This window comes from Pelobates fuscus, chromosome 2 (assembly GCF_036172605.1).
Source record: "Pelobates fuscus isolate aPelFus1 chromosome 2, aPelFus1.pri, whole genome shotgun sequence".
In the NCBI taxonomy this organism is placed as follows: domain Eukaryota; kingdom Metazoa; phylum Chordata; class Amphibia; order Anura; family Pelobatidae; genus Pelobates; species Pelobates fuscus.
Window position 1 is genome coordinate 430,151,813 of NC_086318.1, and position 23,845 is coordinate 430,175,657.

The following is a 23,845-nucleotide window of genomic DNA, read 5'->3' on the forward strand; positions in this document are numbered from 1 at the left end:
GGGCCAGGTAAGTCCCCCGACCGCGATCTGCACAAGGGGAGAGCTGCCGCCACGTGTGTCAGCCGATTTGAAATCGGCTGACACACGCTGAATACTGATCGCAGTGACAGCCTGTCACTGCGATCAGAGACTGCAGATCGCGGTCACCGGCCACAGGGGGGGTTGCCCGGGGGGCCAGGCATCCCCCCCGACCGCGATCTGCAGCGGGAGAATACTGCCGGCCACGTGGGCGGCAATAAAAGCGAGGACGTACTATTACGCCCGCCGGCGTTTAGAGCCGGTTTCTGCGTGGCGTAATAGTACGTCCTCCGGACTTAAAGGGATAACATATGTTTTTGCTTGCTAAACTGATGAGACTTGCATGGAAATATTAAAATGCTTGCCGTGCCCTCAGCGTCCCTTGACACCTTATTAAATCTTTGCAATAATATATTGTTATAGTAAATCCTGGCAGATTACAAAAAACAACACAGAGAAGACCGTTCCAGTAGGCCAATGCATGAGTGACACAGATTAATTACACAGATAGGATCAAATCTTTTTATTGTTGTGTTAAAGTTCTTTGTGCGGTGTATGGCTTTTTGTACTATCCATATAACAGGTCTCATTCCTATTTGTAGCTGGCTTGTTTTCTTCTTTTTCTCTGTTTTGGTAAGATACAAAAAAAAAAACTGATCGATTTATGAACTTCTCTTTTTGTGTTTTAGGCCCTGACACTTTGAACCAGCTGCTTTTGAAGTACTTTTATTGATTGATTCTAAAGAGGACTTCAGGGTGACCTGAGAAATGCTGTCTTAATCTCAAATGGCTGCGATTTGTAACTGGAATAATACATCTTTACATCATTTCCAATTGTTCAAGAGTTAAGGATTTTCTCATTTTATCAAAGGTGGGTTTATTCTTTTATTGCAAGAGAAGCAATTCTCCAATATATACCAAAGAAGTGCTTGAAAAAAATCTGGGGGACATTCTAAATATGGAACACCTGGCAGACAACATTCTGTTGGAATCTAGGGCGATTGCACCAAATTTAAGTGTTTGCCCGCGACAAATGGATCTATCCACTAAATGTCAAATTAGATTTTGCAAATGTTGCTGCTTGCATTCTGTTCAATTCTCCTGCATTTGGTTGTTAAAATTATTTTTGTAGGTCACTGTATTCAGGGCCGGCCTTAGGGGTGTGCGAGCTGTGCGGCCGCACAGGGCGCCATGGTGCAGGGGGCGCCCTGCGGCCGCATAGCTCACACGGCATGTCTGTTAGCCGCAATGCTAACAAGACATTTGCCTTGGGCGGCATTTTCCAGGGGGCGGCAAAAAAAGCCGCCCCCAAATGCCCAAGGCAAATGTCTTGTTAGCCTTGCGGCTAACAGACATGCCTGGCTGCTGGGCGGTCGGGCGGCGCTGGCGGGCGGCTGGCGAGGGAGCACTTCCTCTGAGCTGTATGCTCAGCTCCCTCGCGCGCCGCACAGTGTGGCTGGGAGGTGGAGCCGGAATATGACGTCATATTCCGGCTCCCAGCCTCACTCTGCAGCGCGCGAGGGAGCTGAGCATACAGCTCAGAGGAAGTGCTCCCTCGCCAGCCGCCCGCCCGCCAGCGCCGCCCGACCGCCCAGCAGCCACTGGACCACCAGGGAGGAAGAGACCCCCCCCCAGCATTCCCAAAGGTAAGGAGGCTGGGGGGGGGGGTCTAAATAAATGTTACAAAATGTGTTAATGTGGGTGTGTGTGTGTGTGTGTGTGTGTGTTAGTGTGTGTCTGTGTGTGTGTGTGTATGTTAGTGTGTGTCTGTGTCTGTTAGTGTGTATGTTAGTGTGTGTCTGTGTCTGTTAGTGTGTGTATGTTAGTGTGTGTGTGTATGTTAGTGTGTATGTTAGTGTGTGTCTGTGTCTGTTAGTGTGTGTGTGTATGTTAGTGTGTGTATGTTAGTGTGTGTCTGTGTGTATGTTAGTGTGTGTCTGTTAGTGTGTGTCTGTGTGTATGTTAGTGTGTGTCTGTCTGTTAGTGTGTGTATGTTAGTGTGTGTGTGTCTGTGTCTGTTAGTGTGTGTCTGTGAGTGTGTTTGTCTGTTAGTGAGTGTGTGTGTCTGACTGTGTGTGTGTGTCTGTTTGCCTGTGTGTGTGTGTGTGTGTGTGTGAGACTGCGCGTGTGTGTGTGTGTGTGTGTGTGTGTATGTTAGTGTGTGTATGTTAGTGTGTGTCTGTTAGTGTGTGTGTGTGTATGTTAGTGTGTGTGTGTCTGTTAGTGTGTGTATGTTAGTGTGTGTCTGTATGTTAGTGTGTGTGTCTGTGTCTGTTAGTGTGTGTCTGTGAGTGTGTTTGTCTGTTAGTGAGTGTGTGTGTCTGACTGTGTGTGTGTGTGTGTGTCTGTTTGCCTGTGTGTGTGTGTGTGTGTGTGACTGTCTGCGCGTGTGTGTGACTGTCTGCGTGTGTGTGTGTGTGGGAAGGGGTAAGGAGTGGGGGAGGGGGGGGACGGGAAGGGGGGGGGCGCTGTGAAGATTTTTTTGCACAGGGCGCCCAAATGCCTAAGGCCGGCCCTGACTGTATTCAATAACAACCGAATTCTAATCAAACTGAGTCAAATGGACTTATGCTGTTTTGAAATGGATCTTATTGCTGCATGATGAAGTAAGAGTAGGTTTTGAGGGGTTTGAAATTGAGACTATCGGTATATAGATAAGAGTAATTTGGGAAAGTGGTAGTGATTTGGGGTGACAATTTTGGGCAATTTGTCTGTTGGTGAGTAGTTGAACCAGTCAGAGACTAGCCAATTGGAAGTCGAAAGAACAAAGTTTACCTTTTTTGAATAGCTGAGTGCTTGTTTCGGGTTAGTCCTTTTAACCAAAACACCATTCAGCTGTTATGGTATTGCCATTCAATGTTTAATTAACAGACCCCAATAATCATGATTGTGAGTGATAAAGAAATAGCAGAGTTGCCTGAAAAAACAAAACACTCTTATGGTATGTAATTTTTTTATTTTTTCCCAGTATTTGGAAACTTTAGACACTTCTAATTGTTGTGTTATGATTAATTAAAAAGTGGGCTGTGGCCCGAGAGTTCCTACTGGATGTTAAGTGGCTGAAACGTATCACTTTTGCTACATGTATATTTGGATCTTGCTCTTAAAGGAACACCATAGCATCAAGAATGCTTATAGTGCCCTGGTAGCTGCAGAGGTAACCAGCCTCCCTCCTCCTTGGCTGAGATCATCGAGATTGATTATATCAGCCAATCTAATGCTTAGCCCAAGCAGCACAGAGGGGATGGGTTAGTAGGGACTTTCCCTTCACATTACTGCATTCGAAATGGATTAACGCTGAATAGAAGGACAGTGCCATGGGACTCTAGACACTATAACCACTTCAATGAAGTGAAGCAATTCCAATCCCTTCAGGGTCCTTTTTAAATAAACGAACAGTCAGGGTGGAACAAGGAGGGTTAAAGAGAGAATGACAGGTTGATAATGGCACTGAAGAAGGGATAGGAGCAGAATACATGATGCAGATGACACTAAGTGCTTCACAAATAGAGAGTGAATTAGAACGGGGAGGAAGAGAAGCTGAGTAAAAACAGGGACAATAAATTACCATTTGTTCCCATGACTTTTAGTAGTGCAGGTCCAAACTGTGTATTTCAGTATATTTATAGAAAATGAATTGTTTAAAAAATATGAAATGGCTATGGTTCAGAAATGTCCTGTTTTGTTTTTTGAGCCGTATGTGCAGGGATCACAGATGGATTTTACATTTTTTCTCCCTGAGCAAACTTGCGGTGCCTTATGAGGCTACACAGACCATAAGAATGGGAAGTGGCTGGTGTAATCTCTGGGTGTAAAAGCGGATTTAAAAAAAAAAAAAAAAGTTTTTATTTTTGACAGACATTTAAATGCTTATCTGTTATTCTGTATACAGAATCTACAGATAATTTAAGAATACAGTTTTAATTAAGCTGTAAAGCTATATGTCACTATTGTGCACATTCATATACTCTTGTGATGGCAATGGTTGTTCCACATAATGTCTAGCACAGGGGGGAATGCAATGAGCCTTCATATTGCATAGCTTGCGTAATGTATAGTTTGTATTTCAATACGTGATGCAGACTTTGCCACATAAGTTGTTTGTGGTTCAGGGTTGTATGTGAGGGACGGCCGAGTTACAGCTTGCTATCAGCTGCAAAACTACATCTCCCATGACACTTTGCCAAGGTTGCTCTTAGACCGGTAACTTTTATAAATGAAAATGCTGATGTGTCACATTACAGTTGGAAGATACGCATTTATATTGATGCTCCGTGTAACAGATACATGCTATCTAAAGCTCTAGCCAAGTTAATGATTAATATATATATATATATATATATATATATATATATATAATGTTTTATTTTATTTTAGTGTCGAAGTGGAGTTGATGTTAAGGGTCGGCGGTGTTCAAAGTTAAAATGGCCGCCGCCACGTGGTCCTTTGTCCGATACCGCCCACTTCGACAACTTCGGTAACTTCGACAGCTTCGACTGCTTTGACTGTGTCTGAAGTGCAGAGTGTGTGTGTTGTATTGGTGTATGCAGAGTGTGTGTGTTGTATTGGTGTATGCAGTGTGTGTAAATGTGCAATCGGGGGGATGGGGGAAGGGGAATTTCACAAAAAATTCCTATTTAATTAAATGTTTCTTCCCCCTCCCTGTGTCCAGGGAGGGGGGAGATTCCATTCTCCGGTGGTCCGGTGGCATGGGGGGCCCCCGGCTCCCTGTTACCGCAGAGGGGGCCCCAGCACACTGCCTCTTCTCCTCTCTTCTAATAGCTCTCACGAGACCCGCGGCCTGCGTGCCGCGAGGAGCGTTGCCATGGCAACGCTCACAAATCCGCGGGTCTCGCAAGAGTTATTAGAAGAGAAGAGGCAGTGTGCTGGGCCCCCTCTGCGGTAACAGGGAGCCGGGGGCCCGCAGCTGCACACATAGCGATATTCGCTATCTATGTGTGCAGAGAGGGAAAGTGGAGCCCGGGACTGACATGAAAACAGTCCGGGCCCCCCAGGACCGCCGGGCCCGGGACAACCATCATAGTTGTCATCCCCTGATGGCGGCCCTGGATTTAGGGTGCAATTAGGCAAACAAAGAATTAAAGTGGAACTGTGACATTACACATTGAATAAAATGTTAAATATCGACTAGAACTTGTTTATTAATGTGGGACTCTTTTCTTGTTTTCCTAATTTGAAGACTTAGCAACTGGCATTAGAGCCCGGTTCAGTTTTGGCACGGCCAGGGCACACATTGCAAATGAGGAAGATAAATAAAAACATTACTTCTGTAATACAGGGACAAAGTACAGAGCTTATAACTATGATTAAAAGGGACCTCAAAGGGAGGCGCCCAGTTGTTAGGATAAAGAATTATTGATCTTTACAGTTAATTTTATTTTTCACATCACCCAAATAGGTTTTTGTTAAAAAATTCCTCATCAATTCACATCTCCTTTCTTTTAATAGCCTAACAATGTGTCAGTTTTTAAAACTCCTGTGAGTAGAACTGCTGCTACAAATAACATATCCAGTAAACCCCTGTATGTGATTGGCAAATAGGTGTTTGTTGCTTCCTAGTCTGCACACAGCTCACTGTATGAAGCTGCAAATATCCAGAATTTGTCGCAAACACAGGATCATCAAACGGTAAGTGCTCTTTTTGATGCATTTCTAGTGCCTGTATATATCCCACTGTGCCTCGCAACACTTGTATGCTGAGACTGGGAGCACTGTGACCAGTTGGGGAGGTAGTCACATTTCTCCTAAATGTCCATCATTAGCAGAAAGCAGACTCTCCTTGTTTAAAACAGTCAAGGCAAAGTACAGAGGAAAGCGAAGTGCTCTGCCTGTGGTAGTGTCCTGGGTCAACATTTTTGCTGTGCAATCTCAAGCAGGGAGAGGGAGAGCCTGATGCATAGAGCAGAGCATCGCACAGGTTGTACTGTCAGCAGAACGATCTGTATAATTCATGCAGAGCATCGCACAGGTTGTGATGTCCGCAGCAAGATGATTTATAGAATTAATGCAGAGTAAACTATATGGGCTCAGCCTGCTGAGAAGCAGGAAGGCTGATAATTAGTGCTTTACAAGAAGGTTAAAAACATGTACTTGTCTTTCAGGCATTAGTGGACAGGTCTGGTAGGTGAATGATATCCCTGCCAGCCGCATTTTCCTTCATATAGCACCACCACAGGATGGAAGGCTGAACAGTATAGTGTGTGTAATTTACCTGAAGTGTGGGACCGTCGGGCAGTGTTTGTGTGAATGCGAGCCTTTTACAGTGTCTGAGTGTTAGGAAAAGTTTGTGTCCGTGTCCTGAAGTGCTTGTGTATGTGAGAGTTTTTGCGTGTTTGGCGTAACTCCAAAACCAGCAAGTCACTCAGATGGCCTGTGCCGTTGTTAAAAATGGGATGCCTTCTACTGACCATCAACCCATCATCTTTATTATTGATTTATATATAAAGCCACTTAAGTACTAAACAGTCATGCTCTCACTTCCATACTTAGATACTATGTTTCTTTCTTCAGTGAATTTTTCAATCAATAATAAACCTTTTTTAATTCTAATAGTAATATTGTGGAGAAATTAAAAACGCCTGCCCTGCCAATTATTGCAGAATAATGGATGCTTGTTGGTAGATAAAATCAAATTGTTTTAGAAATGTGATGTAACGGATCTCCTGGCACCCCGACTGAGTACCTCCGTTAAAGGATGCTCCTAGCGCTTCCTGAGGACTCCATGCACTCTGGCAGACACCACAATCACCGAACCGATGCAGCATATGACTCTTCTCAAGCATAGGAATGCTGTAGACCATTGAATAGGAACCATACAAATAGGCTTACACTCCTAGCAGTCAACTGGAACAGCATGCAATAAATCCTTCCCCCAATAATGAGACGACACTTCACTTTGAGGGTAAAACAGGAACTCTCGACTGGCTCATCCAGCCTGGCTTTTATTTCCATCTCACACATACAGGCCACACCCAGGGGGAGGCATAAAATAACCAATCCGAGATATGGTACAACCCACACAACCCCTCCCCTTAGCCTGAGAGATAATCCACTTATTATACAGTTTAAAACATAACTTTTACACAATATCTGTAACTTCAAAACCATACATCACATTCACATACAAATCACATATTCAGACTCAGCATACTTTAAACATAAAACACAAAATTCAGGCAAATCCCTCCAGTGGATCAAAAGTTACACGGAAGTCCTTTTATGACCGACCGCAAGCACATTTTCTTGCCCAACACAGTTCCATAGATTTGGGCTGTGCGGTCGGTCAATTCCTGGCATAAAAACGGCTAAGTCCCATTTGAAGTGTGCCTGTACTTCGACTTTAGTCGAAGTGTCGAAGTGCAGTTGATGTTAAGGGTCGGCGGTGTTCGAAGTTAAAATGGCCGCCGCCACGTGGTCCTTTGTCCGATACCGCCCACTTCGACAACTTCGACTGCTTCGACTGTGTCTGAAGTGCCATATACAAAAGTACCAATCTGTCCCCAAAGTATTTAAAGGGCTAGGGACAGTATTATACAATCCACATGCCCACAAGTAGTTCTTAAAGGGTCAGTACATTATGGTAGCAGTCCATAAGCCCCAATTCAGTCCCTTAAAGGGCAATATCTCCCAGGGACCATAATCACTGGGCAGGAGGCTAGCAACCAGGCTTCTCCAGTTCTCAGTGGCGAGGTTGGTTCCGCCACTTGTGATATATTCACTGATCTGATAATGTTGGTTAGTTGATGACCACATTGCAAAAACTAGGTCAAAATAGCAACATTAGGAAACCATTGTTCAACTTTACTCTTGTTCCAGAATTGCTGTCGTGACCTGCTGATTTTCACTTCAGTCATGCATGTTTGTCAGGGAGTCTTTCACTGAAACCCAGAATGCAGTACTTACTGAGGTGAATTGACAATGGAGTAAAGTGCACAACAATCAAGACGGTCCAAAGGTCAGAAATCCAGGCAGCAAGGTTCCAAAGTGGTGAAACAAGCCAAGGGTTAGTTATCCAGTCAAACAGCCACAAAGTAGCCAAGTGTTCACTGAAAACAGCACAGATGTTCTGTGTTTAAAAAGGGTAGCCTTCAAGAAGTTATGCCTCTATACTGCCCCATTATGTGGAGGCTGTCAGGGAGGTTGGGGTTACCAGAGAAGAGTGCCCTGTCATTAGCTGCACCCACTGGGCTGCCCTCTGGCATATTTTGAGCGTGCGTGTCTCCCTGGCCTCTCGTGTTGCCCAGGAGACGTGATGCATATCGGATCAGAGGTCGCGGGTTGCCCCTTTTCATAGCAAGTTTGGGTGTCTGCGACATGGATGTGCTGGGAGAGCAGCGAGGGAGGAGAGGTTGTAGCGTTACTTACCTTATCCAGGGGCCGGCCGCGGTCCTCTCTTCGAGCCGCCCGGCTCATCCGACGGCTGCAACAGGAAGGCGGGCAGTGACCGCGAGAAGCGGTCACGTGTCCCGTCTGAATCTAAGAGCGCGCCGCGGGTCTTGGGCGCGCTCTTAAAGAAACAGTGGGAGCCTAAATTGGCAAAAGGCTCCCATTGGCCCCTGTCATGCCACACTCCCCATACACTTACCTTTTGGGGGTGTGGATATGACAGGAGCCAATCACATTAATTTAGAAGGTACTTATACTCACCCTTTTCACTTAGTCCTTGCCCTATCGTGGTTTCTGTTGCAGTTCCCTTTAGCGCTTGTGGTGTTCAGTTGTGTTCCTTCGTATTGACCTTGGCTTTGTTTCTGACTACGTTATCTCTTTATCCTTATCTGTTCTGTTTGCCGGCTTGCTGTTTACTGTGTACCAGACCCCAGCTAGTCCTAGTTTACGCTGTCTCTTTGTGCCCTTTACCTTGGATCGTTCCTGACTCTGTCTCCTTTCATATACGTCAAGTCCGGCCATTCTAAGGTCCGGTAGACGTATCTCTCCTCTGTGTTGTCTTTTGTTAAGTTGAATCCTGCGAGTTGGGGTATATTTTAGTTACAGAGGTAAGTTGTGACAGTGTGTGAGATGTTTGCTGGCTGTGTGTAAGTTATCTTTGCTGGCTTTGAGTGTATGTGATGTTTGCTGTGGCTGTGTTCTGGTTTGTGTGTATGTGTGCTGTGTATAAAGAAAATAGCTGTGCAATCTTGCGCTTTAAAACTGAATTGGGAATATATGAATATCTAAAAGGCTGCTACCACTTTTATGTGAGTCTCTCCCCAACTGCACACAGAGTAGAGAATATGAACAGGTGTACTAAGTGATTATACTACCACCAGTGCATATAGTGGAGCTCTCAAATAAAGACACTTACCTGTATGCAATAAGGGATACCATTTACAATGAGAACTATAATATAAAATAAAGCACAACATGGTGCAATAAAATCTAAAACCAAATGTGACAACATATTTTATTAAATCGCACTCACAAGTGTAGAGCCAATGAGACAGGCTCAAATCACTCTTGGAGATGTGTTCTAAGGTGACACTATCAATCTTGTTCTTAGTCGAATATGATCAAGAGAAGAAAATAAAACAAATGGAAGCGATAGCTTCTGGTGAAGTATGCCAACCAATCCAAAGTGACTTAGTGCAAAGCATATATACAAACTGCTCACATTCTTAAGAGCCTTAAAACTCTGCTCTAAGTGAAATATCCTTAGTGCCACTTCAGGGGAACACTGCCCTCTCCTTGGAATTGAAGTAGATTCTGAAGATAGCCCCAGGCAGTGGATTCCAAAAAATAACTGATGCTTATTAATACATAGAATAACTCTATAGAAACAATATATAACCAGATCTAAGGTGCTTGGATCTTCCTGAGACGCGTTTCGCAATTTCCAATGGCTTTTTCAATCAGTTGAATCTACTTCCCATGTCTGGATGCTTTTCAATCGTCCGGACGCGATCCTATTGGTTCACCTCTTTTCTTACTGGTCCACCATGGACGTCTGATTTCAAGGGGATTGACGGTCCCAGCTGATCCCACTCTTTTTCCTGAATAGGCGGAAGTGACGCGGAATGGTCCTGACCTCATCAAGGACTCATTATTCCCACTCGCCTAATCCTCCATATACCACATACCCCTCCACTTAACTTTGTGATTCATTGAGGGTTAAAGTTCCTTGTGGTTGCTATGGGTAGAGAGCAGAAGGACTTCATGTGTCTCTTTTTCTCTCCTTTATAAAGTATTTCCTGGGCATTGAGTGTCTGCCAAGGAATTAATGGGCATGTGGGAGAAAAGCTTATTTTTTTCTCCCAATCTATATGTTGTTCTAGCAAAATGTATAGATGGAATTGAATGCTCTTTTTTTCATGAGCTAAAGTAGTTTTGGACACTACATGTGTCCTTTAAGGAATGTAGAGGGAGGAATAGTTTGTCCTCTTACCTAGGTCCCTGCCGAGCTTAGAGGTTTATCTCCCTTCTGGCTTCTGCGGAGCTCTGAGCATGTCTGTGTCAAACTAAAAAACAGCGTTTTAAGAAAGTACTGGTTTTGGTCAAAGTAACCCTTTGTATACAGTCCCAACCCTCCAAAAAGCAATAAAAATAAAGAAAACTGCTAAAACTTACCTCTGTTCCAGTGCCGATGCCAAGTTCTCCATGCAGCCACATCTGGCTCCACTAATGTCACTCTCCTTCATCGGAGGGGGACAGATGTCAAGGGGAACTTTTTGCAGCGTCATCAATTCCTTTCATCATAATCTTTTACATTTAAAACTTGCATTTTGCGAATTGTATTTCAGTTTCAATGAGGCAAGGGGATTGCTTAAAGAAGTCTTTCCATCCAGCTTATCAGCATTTTGTCTGATATCCCTCCCCCCCTTATCCCCTTCTCTCTCTCACCAATACAGGTACTGGTGGCTGTTTATTTTATTTTTGCATTTTATGCAATTTCTCTGTTATTGGATATACCTCTACAATGTGGGGTCTGTGAAATGATTGTGTCTGCTATATGTATCTTTATATACTATTTTTGTGGCAATAAACCTGTGCTTTTATGGCTACTTCCTGTGATATTGAATGGGACAGTTGTTTGTGCGGTATCCAGAGATATTATAGGCCGATTTGTATACATGGAACCATAGGACCGGGACCGACTTCCCTTTCCTAATGGGAACACATTGTGCCATTATTACCATTGGCTCATCATTTTCCACAAGTTATCCCCTGTTTTGTTGCATTTGCGACAATTCGATTACACAAGTGGTTTAATGATCTTTTTGGACATTTTACTTTAATCTGCTCAAGTGGTTTAATATAAAGCCATGGATTGGCATCTTTGTCCTTCTTACAAGTTCATGTTGCATCATTTTGTCCACTTACTGTAGGTAGAGTAAGCCGCTAAATAAAACGTTATTTGATAAGGCACATCATGCGCTAATGCTGCATCTAGATCGAATAATTCAAAAACATTCTCAGCCACTTCTCTGTTAATTTATCGAGTTCCAAAAACAATATGAGAAGAATGATGGTGATGAACAGCTTGAGGGTGAATATGCACTACTAATTATATATAAATGCATTCAATTATTATTTCTGTTAAGTAATGTGTGCGTTTAGATGCTGTGATATTAAACATTACATTGTTGTATGTTTTGCATAAGCCTTTAAGCTGTTAAGTGATATATTTATTATCAGATTACGGAGGCTACGGTTTAACGAGTCCGTACAGTGCTGAAAAAAGCTATTCTCGCTGTGTTGCATTTATTTTTGATTCATTTAGTTGATCGGTAAGTCACAAACGTGCTTAAAGCAGGGCTCGACAAATCCCAGGTGCCAAGTCGCCAAGGTGACTAGGAAATTTATCCTGGCGCCAGGGATTTGTCAGTCCATTTATCCCCCAAGATGGCTGAGGTAGAGTGGAGGTGGCTGGCCTGCTCAGTAAGAAAATAGGTGGGCAAACGGCTCAGGGAGAGCAGCGGTAGCGAGGAAGCTATAATCTCCCAGCTCTGCTCCCTCAAACTCCCTTTAGTGATGAAGGGAGCCGGAATATGAAGTCACCCCGGCATTACTAAACAGTGTACTAGGGAGCAGAGCAGCAAGATGATAGTAGCCCCATTGGACTCCAGGAATAGCCGACCTACTCCAGCTCTTCCAAAGGTAGTGTGGCAGTGTGTGAGAAAATGTGTGAGTGTTGCAGTATCCGTGTGTGTCAGATCAGTGAGTGTGTGTCTGTCAGTATGTGTCTGTGTGTCAGTGAGTGTCTGTTTAGGTGATCAAACCCACTCCAATCAGATGGGAAAGTTGTTTTTACTCCCCTTTTTCCCACGCCATGTCGATCTCGCCACAGCTGGCCCCTCCTTCATGGCTGAGATAATCAATCTTGATGATCCCCTCAAGTCAAATCCTTTCCTACAGGAAAGCATTGGGTGGCTATTGCGCATGTGTGATAAAATGCCAAACTGCGCCAATCAACATCTCCTCATAGAGATGGATTGAATCAATGCATATCTGTGGGGAGGATTAAGCCTTTCCATGCAGAGTGTCTCTGAAAAGGCAGTGTTTACATTGAAAAGTGTGCAAGTACAGGCTATAGACAGCAGAACAACTACATTAAGCTCTAGTGGTTCTGGTGACTATAGTATCAATTTAACCCCTTAAGACCGGAGGGTGTACTATTACGCCCTATTTTAAGCGGCTCTAAACGCCGCCGGGCGTAATAGTATGCCCTCCGTTTTTTTTTTTTTTTTACTTACCCGGTCACCGGCGATCGTGGTTGGGGGGACTCCCAGGAAGCCCCCCGCGGCACTTCCGACCTCCTGCAGCCCCCACCGGCCATGTGAGAGTGAGGTCCTTGCGAGGACCTCACAATCACATGGCCGGGTTAGCTGGCTGCTGCATTGCCAGCAGGGGGACTGCCTGTAATGACAGTTAGTCCCCCTGCTGGCTGAATTCAAATAAAATTAAATTAAATCAGTGTAAAAAAAGAAAACAAATTATATACTTGGATCATACATACATACATACATACATACATTGTCTAGGTGTATTTTACTATATATATATATATATATATATATATATATTAATATCAAATTACACGTAGACTGATACTGATTAAATATATATATATAAACAAAATCCGGAGCCAGGCACTCCTCCTTGTAAGAAAACTCTCAAATATAAATAAGCCTAGGTGCAATCCCGCGTTATATATATGAAAAAGCAATAAAGGGAGCACACTAGGTCTTGATTGTAGTGCAAAATTATTTACTGCATTCCCAATGAATACATAGCTGTGGTTTAAGCAAAAAAATCAACGTTTCGACCCTGCTGATCTTGATAAAGACCCAGCAGGGTCGAAACTTAGATTTTTTTGCTTAAACCACAGCTATGTATTCATTGGGAATGCAGTAAATAATTTTGCACTACAATCAAGACCTAGTGTGCTCCCTTTATTGCTTTTTCATATATATATATATATATATATATATATATATATATATATATATATATATATATATATATAAAATACACGTAGAACGAAATAATATATATATATATATATATATATATATATATATACCTATATATAAATAAAAATATAAAAAAAAATTATATATACATTAATTCTACATAGATATTTATGTAATATTTTTACATAATTAGGTATCTTAATTAATTACAATTAGCGGGACCTGCCTGACAACCCATGCCGAAAGTAAAGGGAATTTAATTTGCTAGCACTATATTTAACCCTATAACTTTCCAAGACACCATAAAACCTGTACATGGGGGGTACTGTTCTACTCGGGAGACTTCACTGAATACAAATACAAAACAGTAAAATGTATTACAACGATGATATCGCCAGTAAAAGTGACGTTTTTCGCATTTTTCACGCACAAACAGCACTTACACGGACGATATTATTGCTGCGATACTTTTTACTGTTTTGAAACACAAATATTTCTGTTCAGCGAAGTCTCCCGAGTACAACAGTACCCCTCATGTACAGGTTTTATGGTGTTTTCAAAAGTTACAGCGTCAAATATAAGCTTATGTTTCATTTTTTTAACATTAAAATTTGCCAGATTGGGTACCTTGCCTTTGAGACCCTATGGTAGCCCAAGAATGAAAATTACCCCTATGATGGCATACCAATTGCAATAGTAGACAACCCAAGGTATTGCAAACAGGGTATGTCCAGTCTTTTTTAGTAGCCACTTAGTCACAAACACTGGACAAAATTGGCGTTTTTTTGCATTTTTCACACACAAACAAATACTAACGTTAACTTTGGCCAGTGTTTGTGACCAAATGGCTACTAAAAAAGACTGGACATACCCCGTTTGCAATACCTTGGGATGTCTACTATTGCAAATGGTATGCCATTATGGGTGTACAATTTCAATTTCAAATGTAACGTGCTATATTTGACCCTGTAACCAGTGGTGTATCTTGGTTTTGTGCTGCCCTAGGCAGGACAAAACTCAGACACCCCCCCCCCCCCGCGCGCGCGCCACCCCCACCCAACCCTTCCCCCCTGCCCCGCCTTCTAAATACACACACATTCACTGACAGATACGCATACACTAGCTAACAGACACACACAGTAGGACACACACACACACTAACAAACACACACAGTCGGACACACACACACTAAAAGACACACACAGTGAGACACACACACTAACAAACACACACAGTCGGACACACACACTAACAAACACACACAGTCGGACACACACACTAACAAACACACACAGTCGGACACACACACACTAACAAACACACACAGTCGGACACACACACTAACAAACACACACAGTCGGACACACACACACACTAACAGACACACACAGTGAGACACACACACTAACAAACACACACAGTCGGACACACACACTAACAAACACACACAGTCGGACACACACAGTGAGACACACACACTAACAAACACACACAGTCGGACACACACACACACTAACAGACACACACAGTCGGACACACACACACACTAACAGACACACACAGTCGGACACACACACACTAACAGACACACACAGTGAGACACACACACACTAACAGACACACACACACACTAACAGACACACACAGTGAGACACACACACTAACAAACACACACAGTCGGACACACACACACTAACAGACACACACAGTCGGACACACACACACTAACAGACACACACAGTCGGACACACACACACTAACAGACACACACAGTGAGACACACACACTAACAGACACACACACTAACAGACACACACACTAACAGACACACACACTAACAGACACACACACTAACAGACACACACACACACACACACTAACACACACAGTCACAGACACACACTAACAGACACACACACACACTAACACACACAGTCACAGACACACACACACACTATCAGACACACACACACACACTCACATTAACACATTTTTTTTTTATCCCCCCCCCCCCCCTCCTCAGCCTCCTTACCTTTGGGAATGCTGGGGGTGGGGGGGTTCTCCCATTCCCTGGTGGTCCAGTGGCTGCAGGGCGGCACTGGCGGGCAGGCTGGGCGGCCGGCGAGGGAGCTCTTCCCCTGAGCTCTCTGCTCAGCTCCCTCGCACGCCGCCCGCAGAGTGAGGCTGGGAGGCGGAGCCGGAATATGACGTCATATTCCGGCTCCCAGTCTCACTCTGCGGGCGGTGCGCGAGGGAGCTGAGCAGAGAGCTCAGGGGAAGAGCTCCCTCGCCGGCCGCCCAGCAACCAGCCCAGCATGTCTGTTAGCCGCAAGGCTAACAAGACATTTGCCTTGGGCATTTGGGGGCGGCGTTTTTTGCCGCCCCCTGGAAAATGCCGCCCAAGGCAAATGCCTTGTTTGCCTCGCGGCTAATACGCCCCTGCCTGTAACTTCCCAAAACACCATCAAACCTGTACATAGGGGATACTGTTTTACATGTGAGACTTTGCTGAATACAAATATGTGTATTTTATTGCAGTAAAAGCAAACAGTATTATGACATTGACAGTTAAAATGTCATGTAAAACTAAAAAAAATTAAAAAAAATTCTTATTTTCTCCCTTTTTTTTCATATTAAATTGTTTCATAGCTAAATATTTGATATTAACTGAAAGCCCTGTTTCCCCTGAATAAAATGATATATTATTATTATTATTATTGCCATTTATATAGCGCCAACAGATTCCGTAGCCCTTTACAATATTATGAGAGGGGGATGTAACAATAAATAGGACAATTACAAGAAAACTTACAGGAACGATAGGTTGAAGAGGACCCTGCTCAAACGAGCTTACAGACTATAGGAGGTGGGGTATTAGAAACATTAGGACAGGAAATATCAAGTAGGAGTGAAGCAGAGGGAAGGAGAGAGCAAAGCACTGTCCCATAGGAGAGAGCAGGGTGGGTGCATTTAAAATGAAAGAGGTGAATTACGGTTGGACAGACATGTAGCGCAAATGCCAGGTTTTGTTTACGTTTTGTTTTGTTCTCAACGTGTACATTTGGCTCAGTCCTTAAGGGGTTAAGAATTGTATTTTTGAAGTTGAAAAAATCCTACATTTTTTAGCTGGCTTCTAGATTTATCAAGCCAGGTGACTTGCAGGCAGTAAATGATCTGTGGGTATATTCTAAATACGGTATATGTTTTTGATTCAGTGTGCAGTAAGGGTGTGCACCCACATTTCTTTTCTTGACCCCCTACTGTTCACGGAGCAAATAGTGTTTGTTGACCCAGAGAGAGAATGAGGAAGAATACTTTCAATACTCTTTATTATCAATCAGGGTTTGGCCATCACTGCTCAGAGACTGTGTGTCCAAAATGGAGAATAACTGGTATCTCAGTGACTTTGGCCCTGGAATGATTAATGGTCTCAGAAACGGCTGATTCCCTGGTATTTTTCACTCTCCGCACTCACATTTAAAAATTGCACTTTGCGAATTGTTCTTTCGGCACAGGAATTTGTGCCGAAAGGCATAATGTTTCCGCAATACACACGTTATGTATGATCTTTGTATCCAGGCAAGCTAAATTGTGAGATTTTGCAGTAGTACATCAATTTTTGAACAAGAAGGAAGGATTACTTGTCTTATGTAAGCTTGTTTGGAGATCTATAAATGCTAATAATAATAATAATATATTCCTCCATACATGGCACAATCAGTTTGGTGGGATGGGTAAAAGTGAAGTTTCTCTGTCCTACCAGCAGCGATAAGATGTTGGAGAGGGCAGGGAGTGAACCGGTCTGTCACCATAGCTTGCGACAGAATGAATACATTGAAAAGCAGCCGAGGCATTTAGTGACCTGTCACAGCAGATACTGTAACAGCACTGGCATTCTAAATATGCAATGGGGCAATCCGTTGGCAATACCTATGTGGTTTCTATGGGGATTGCAACACATTTACCACTTTGTCCTAAACTGTAAAACTTTATTGTTGGTTAAAGGAACACTATAGTCACCTAAATGACTTTAGCTAAATAAAGCAGTTTTAGTGTATAGATCATTCCCCTGCAATTTCACTGCTCAATTCACTGTCATTTAGGAGTTAAATCACTTTGTTTCTGTTTATGCAGCCCTAGCCACACCTCCCTTGGCTATGATTGACAGAGCCTGCATGAAAAAAAACAACTGGTTTCACTTTCAAACAGATGTAATTTACCTTAAATAATTGTATCTCAATCTCTAAATTGAACTTTGATCACATACAGGAGGCTCTTGCAGGGTCTAGCAAGCTATTAACATAGCACGGGATAAGAAAATCTTAATTAAACAGAACTTGCAATAAAGAAAGCCTAAATAAGGCTCTCTTTACAGGAAGTGTTTATGGAAGGCTGTGCAAGTCACATGCAGGGAGGTGTGACTAGGGTTCATAAACAAAGGGATTTAACTCCTAAATGGCAGAGGATTGAGCAGTGAGGCGGCAGGGGCATGTTCTATACACCCAAACTGCTTCATTAAGCTAAAGTTGTTCAGGTGACTATAGTGTCCCTTTAAGTTCCTGTAATAATGGTGCATTATTACTACAGTTCTGTTTGTAATGTTACATGCAACTACAATGCAGCATACAGCAGTGTGTCTCTTCTATAACTGGAACATGCAGGTAAAAGAGGGTGTACTCTTTAGCTCTTGTTGTATTCTGATATGCTTCCTGGTTGTGGTCCTGCAGCCTTTGCAGGGCCAACGTTCCAAGTTTCTGCGATCTGCATGGAGACCCAAACTCTCCCCAAAGAGATGCATTGAGATGATTAATCTCAATGAGAAGATGTTGATTGGAGCTTTAAGGCAATTTCCATACCTGCAAACTAGCCTCCTATTGATACTCTAAGGGGAAGCATTGGATTGGCTGAGATCATCAGCACTGATTATCTCAGCCAGAGGAACAGTGGAGACACGTGCACTGAGGGACTAAAGGTAACTTACACTTCCTATTTTATTCTTTCTGGCCACTGCCTCTCCCTAATGTTAGGAATATATGTTTGCATTTCTAACTTAGAGTGTTACCTTAAAGGGATCCTATAGTGTCAGGAAAACAAACCAGTTTTCCTGGCACTACAGGTTCTTGGAGTCCCCCCTCCCTCCCTGAAGGTGTTAAAACCCCTTTAGCCACTTACCTTAATCCAGCGCTGGTGACCTCTCCTCCCCGTTGTCAGCTCCCAAGTAGTGCCGAATGCCCAAGTGCGGCCAGAGGCACGCGCGCCCTCGCATTCAAATCTGCACATAGGAAAGCATTACTCTATGCTTTCCTATGGGGATCTTATTTGACGCTGGACTCCATGAGGACGTCAGATAAGTGTGATTTACTCAGTGTAAATTGCGGAAGCGCCTCTAGTGGCTGTCAGGGAGAGTTTCAGAGTTTCTCTGAAACTGCTATGTTTTCAGCTGCAGGGTTAAAACTAGGGGTACCTGGCACCCAGACCACTTCATTGAGCTGAAGTGGTCTTGGTGCCCACAGTGGTCCTTTATATAGTGGGTGCCTTATAGTGGTCAAAAGTTGTTTGATCTTTTCAGTTTGTTTGCGTATAGGGCTGCCATACATATTGGCATACGATAACGTTTTGAACAAAAAAAAATTGACGCATGTAGACAAAAAAGCAGGTATAGAAAATTCATCTGTTAAGGTTAGAGCTTGCAATTTTCAAAAAAATACTCCCGTCAGCTATAGTAACAACAAAGTCTGTTTTAGCCTCGACTTTGTATTTTAATAAACTGAAATGCAGAGTTTACTTAGTAAGCCTGCTGTAATGCCTTAACTATGGTATCCTCTTACTTCCTGGTTCCACGGAGTCTAGCCACACCCCTCTATGACACGGTCTGCCTATTTAATCTGACTGCACCAGCTGATCAGGGCTGGATTATTGAACTACGTTCCTTACTCACAACCAGGCTACAACTTCGTTGTGAAAGCCTCTGCTACCAAACCGGACTGAAAGACTCTGCAAAGTTCCCTTCACCTCTCCTCATCCAAGACTAAAGATTAAACACTCTTCATACGCCTCTGAGGATATCTCGGGAACCAGTGTTCTATGTGCAGGAAGCTAAGTAAAACCAATGTGATAAGAGTTGCATCTAAAAGCTGTTATTACCTGTCTCCAAAAGTCCTTCGGTAAAAACAATCCTGTTACAGCTAACTTCAACTCATACTTCATATCAGTTATCTGCATCTGGCTTGCTTAAGTTAAAGTATGGAACAGCTATTGTAATTACTTCTCACCTAAACCGTTAACTCTATTAAGAGACTCTTTATTGATTCAGTGTCTGCAATTTTCTATCGTTTACTCCTTAAAGCTACAGTGCCTGTAATTGTGGACTTCAGTTATCATTTACTACTTAAAGCTACAGTGCCTGTAACTGTGGACTTCAGTTATCATTTACTACTTAAGCTACAGTGCCTGTAATTTGGAATTAAAGTTTTTACCTTTTACTTTCTTTAATAAATATTCAACTATACGAAATCTGCAGTTGTGTTCCTTCATAACAAATGTTTAAACGTGACAGAATAATCCAGCCATTGTAATGGATCCAGCAGATTTCGATTCTACTATAACTACGCTGAATCAAAGAGTTGATACACTAACCCAAGATGTGCAAGACCTGCAAGTCACTAACGAAAGACTTCTCACTTATGTCAGAGATTTACAAACTCGTACTCCTCATACTACTCTGCTCTCGGCTAGTGATCCTGCTGTATGTAACCCTGAAAAATTCTATGGTGATCGTTCCAAATATAAGGAGTTTTTTTATTCCTGCAAACTATTGATTGCTTTAAAACCTAGAGCTTATCCCACAGAAAGATCTAAGGTTTTTTCAGTTATTTCCTTTCTAAGAGGTGAACCTATGTTCTGGGCCCATACCTTTTTGGACAATGATGACCCCATCTTAGGCTCACTGGATGAATTTTTTGAAGCCATGTCTCTTCTCTATGAAGATCCTAATAAACAAGCTACAGCTGATTTAACAATCAGAACACTACAGCAAAGAAATAGACCCGTTGAAGATTATATTGCTGAATTCAAAAGATGGGCTGTTGAAACGCAATGGAATGACATCACATTGCGCAACCAGTAATCTACCAGCATTGTGTGCGAGAGCTCTGGGCAATATTATTCATGGCAGATTTGTGTGGATGAGGAGGAAGGGGGAATCGATGGTGGAAAGGATATAGCACCCAAGACATCGTGCACCATGACCAGTGCAATAAGCTGTAGTTGTTATAGTGCTTACTGTCCCTCTGATAAGTTGTCATTTTATTCCAAGCCAGGAGGATTCAATGGCTCCATATAGGCTGCAATGGTCAGTGTGGCAAATACAGCCACTATATATTGTCCTGTATGTATAAACACTGTTAATGCTTGTGTATACCCCTTTAAAAGAACCAAGCGTATATGTATTATGTGTACTATGGTTCAGGGGAATGCTAGCATTCGTATGCTGACGGCATGAAAACCGCCAGCATTCAGGTAATCGTTTCACGAACGGTTAATTTCAACACGATTCGTGAAACGAACAAACTACCGAATGGAGACCACACACAGGTCGTGTGGCCCCCATTAAGGATTGCAACAATGTTGCAATCGGTATTTAAGAGGATTCAGGGTGGCCGTCGTTCGACTACAGACCATGCGGCGGTCGGCCATTTTGGATCCTTTGTTCGTCCAGCGGTATTTGGTCGTCGAGCGCCTGGAACTAAAATCGACTACTCGATGGCACGAATACCGCTGGACTTCCAAGCCGTTCGGGAGCCCCGGTCTTTCGGTAATGTGGTCCCCTAAGCTCAATCGGTAGTTTGAAGCAAGCATAAGTATAATATGTATTTCGTGCGGCGTTCGGTTATTTAAGCTGGGATCTGAGCGGTACTTTCACGAAATGTGCGCTCAGACCCCAGCTATCTACCCAACGTCCATCCATGTTAATGTACCGAATATTACCCAAGTTATGGATTTTAAATGTAAATTGTCGGTTCTGCTGCACGAGGGGATAATCCACTTAACTGTATATTCCAGTGGGAGTATCCCTCTCGTCCAGCAGTGCCTGATGGGAGAAATGCAATGCATGATGGGAGAAATGTGGGGAATGCCCCTGCTATGGCATTATGGAAACCCCTTGCATGGGGACCTGCATAAATACTGGAACTTGGAATAAAGCACTCAGTTGACTCCCAGCCTATGTCTCGTCTAGTTCTTGGGAGGGAAGGATTCTTATTACGCTACCTGGAATATTGTATGCTGTACCTGCCTATGCTGATTATTGCCTGTGTTCCTGTCTACCAGCGGAGATCTTGTGGATTATACTGCTCTCCGCTATAGTCAGTGACAGTCACTCAGCACTCGTTAAGTCTGCTATATTGATTCTATCAGAAAACAAAGTAGGTCCCCTAGCGCTATGGAAAGGTTATGACAACTGCCTGACTGACCAGCACTGCTGATGGTTGGGGCACCTGTCAGTGCTGTCAATGGTGTTTCGCCTGATCAGCTGCAAGGCAGTGTTCAGCCGATCTAAAAACTGCATTTTAATGTTAACTGTACCTTCTATGAAATAAGCAAGTTTAAAGGGGCATTTTAAGCACCATTACTACTACAGTCTGTCTCCGTGGTTATGGTGGTATGTGACCACAGGAGCTGTCCCTTGATTCTGTGTTGAATTGTTCCTCAAAATGAATCAGGGTTCCCCAAGTACTTGTGACCCAGGTCCTTGCTTGTTGTATTGCTCATTCATTTCTTGATGTTATTTGTGTTGGGTTTTGTTGATGGGCTATCTGGATATTGCTTTAAAAAACTAGTGTTCCTCCAGCATTGGGCTTCTCTTTAATGAGAATACATGTGCATGAAGCCCGCGTTCCCTGCAGGTAGAAGAACGTGTGAGCTCAGATGTCAACAGTTACTTGTAATGCAAATTGTTGCATTATATTTTATTAACAATGATGCAAATCCTATTGTTCATTTGTTGCTCAGTTAGTGTTTTAATAAGTCTTTAGGTTTATGGACTTTTATTTAAAGATAAAGTTAAACTTAACTCTGGGAATAGAACAACAGTTCTCCCATTAACATATATTTAATCCTTTTTTTTTTTTTTTTTATTCTTTATTTTGATGTGCAATAAAAGAAATAACATACAGGCTTGCGAAGCCATGACAGCTTCAACAGACTTAATGTGGTCAAACATTTGTATACAGTGCCATGACATGAGAAACAATTGCACGTTTTTATGGATTAAAGAAACAAGCTTAAAACATATTTTAAACGAGATTATGGCGAATACTTATGTTCATTGCCAATAGACTATATATCTCAGCCTACAGTGGTCTACATTGTTAACGAGTATTTGATACTGAGTATGCGCTTTGCTTTACAAGTAACATCATGCTTAGTAGCATAGACTATATGCTTTAAATGGCAGAAGAAAAAACTAGTCAGATATGTGGTTAAACAAGGTAAACTCTGCTACCAAGCTGACTGTGATATATTGTGCTATGCATAGGTAGGCTAGGTATCATTAGGTGTATGCTTTCCAGTCCTACTGTGTAATACATCGCTAGGGGCAGGTTACATCTTAAAGTACATTAGAATAGCAGGTTAGTGCTGACATAGGAGCATAGTCTATGTGGTATAGGCCTGAGATGACTGAGGGTGGGTATTTAACTATGAAGAGAGCTCGGGGCAGTCCCTGCTACAGATACCCATGTGAAGCAGTGTATTGGGTGTTTCATCTCGGACACTATCATCCTCCTTTTTATTGTGTACCTTGATTCCGCTGTCTCTGGTGCGGCGGTCGGCTCTCGCGGTGCCCCGTGGAGTGTGCAGCCGCACAGTCTCCCTTGTTGCAGGTACAATGCCCGTGATAAGACGCGTGGCGGTCGGAGCGTGGGTGATCTGGAGTGTGCAGGGTAGTCGTAAGAAAGGAGGGACCGCTCCCCAGCCCCAAGCTTCTTGGTGGGCATGCATTTGAGCCGAGCTTTTCCCTGAATGGGCGCTGCGGATATGCCCCGGTGTTTCGCCAGCGGTGGGCTTCCGGCGAGGTGGCTGAAGCTTTAGAGGGTGCCCCCTAGTGACCTGCGGCTCAGGTGGGCGGACAGCGGTTGTTGCGGGCGTAAGGGTACAGGCTTTACCCGGGGTTGGTCCGCTCCGTCTCCTCTTCACCATCCCCACTGTCTGCACTCCATGGACGAGGGAGGTCTTGGCGAGGCGTTTTTCCAGCCTGTCCCAGAACTTCTGAAAGATCAGGTCCAGGCTGGTAAAGTGGGGTTGTGTAGGTGGAGGCCTTGGTATTTCGTCCGCCAGGTTGTTGGGCTCAGTACTGACAGGGCCCCAGCCAGGGTGGGCAGTCGTAGGCCTTGTGGCTGTG

General features: G+C 43.4%; 1 protein-coding gene across 1 annotated transcript in view; it reads left to right on the forward strand.

Moving 5' to 3' along the window:
• Window positions 1-738: 738 nt before the first annotated feature.
• LCLAT1 (lysocardiolipin acyltransferase 1) overlaps window positions 739-23,845 on the forward strand; it is a 170,634-nt gene continuing 147,527 nt past the window's right edge. The window contains exon 1 of the mRNA XM_063444077.1: window positions 739-889. The gene's annotated coding sequence lies outside the window, so the exon portion shown is untranslated. The remainder of the gene's footprint in view (window positions 890-23,845) is intronic.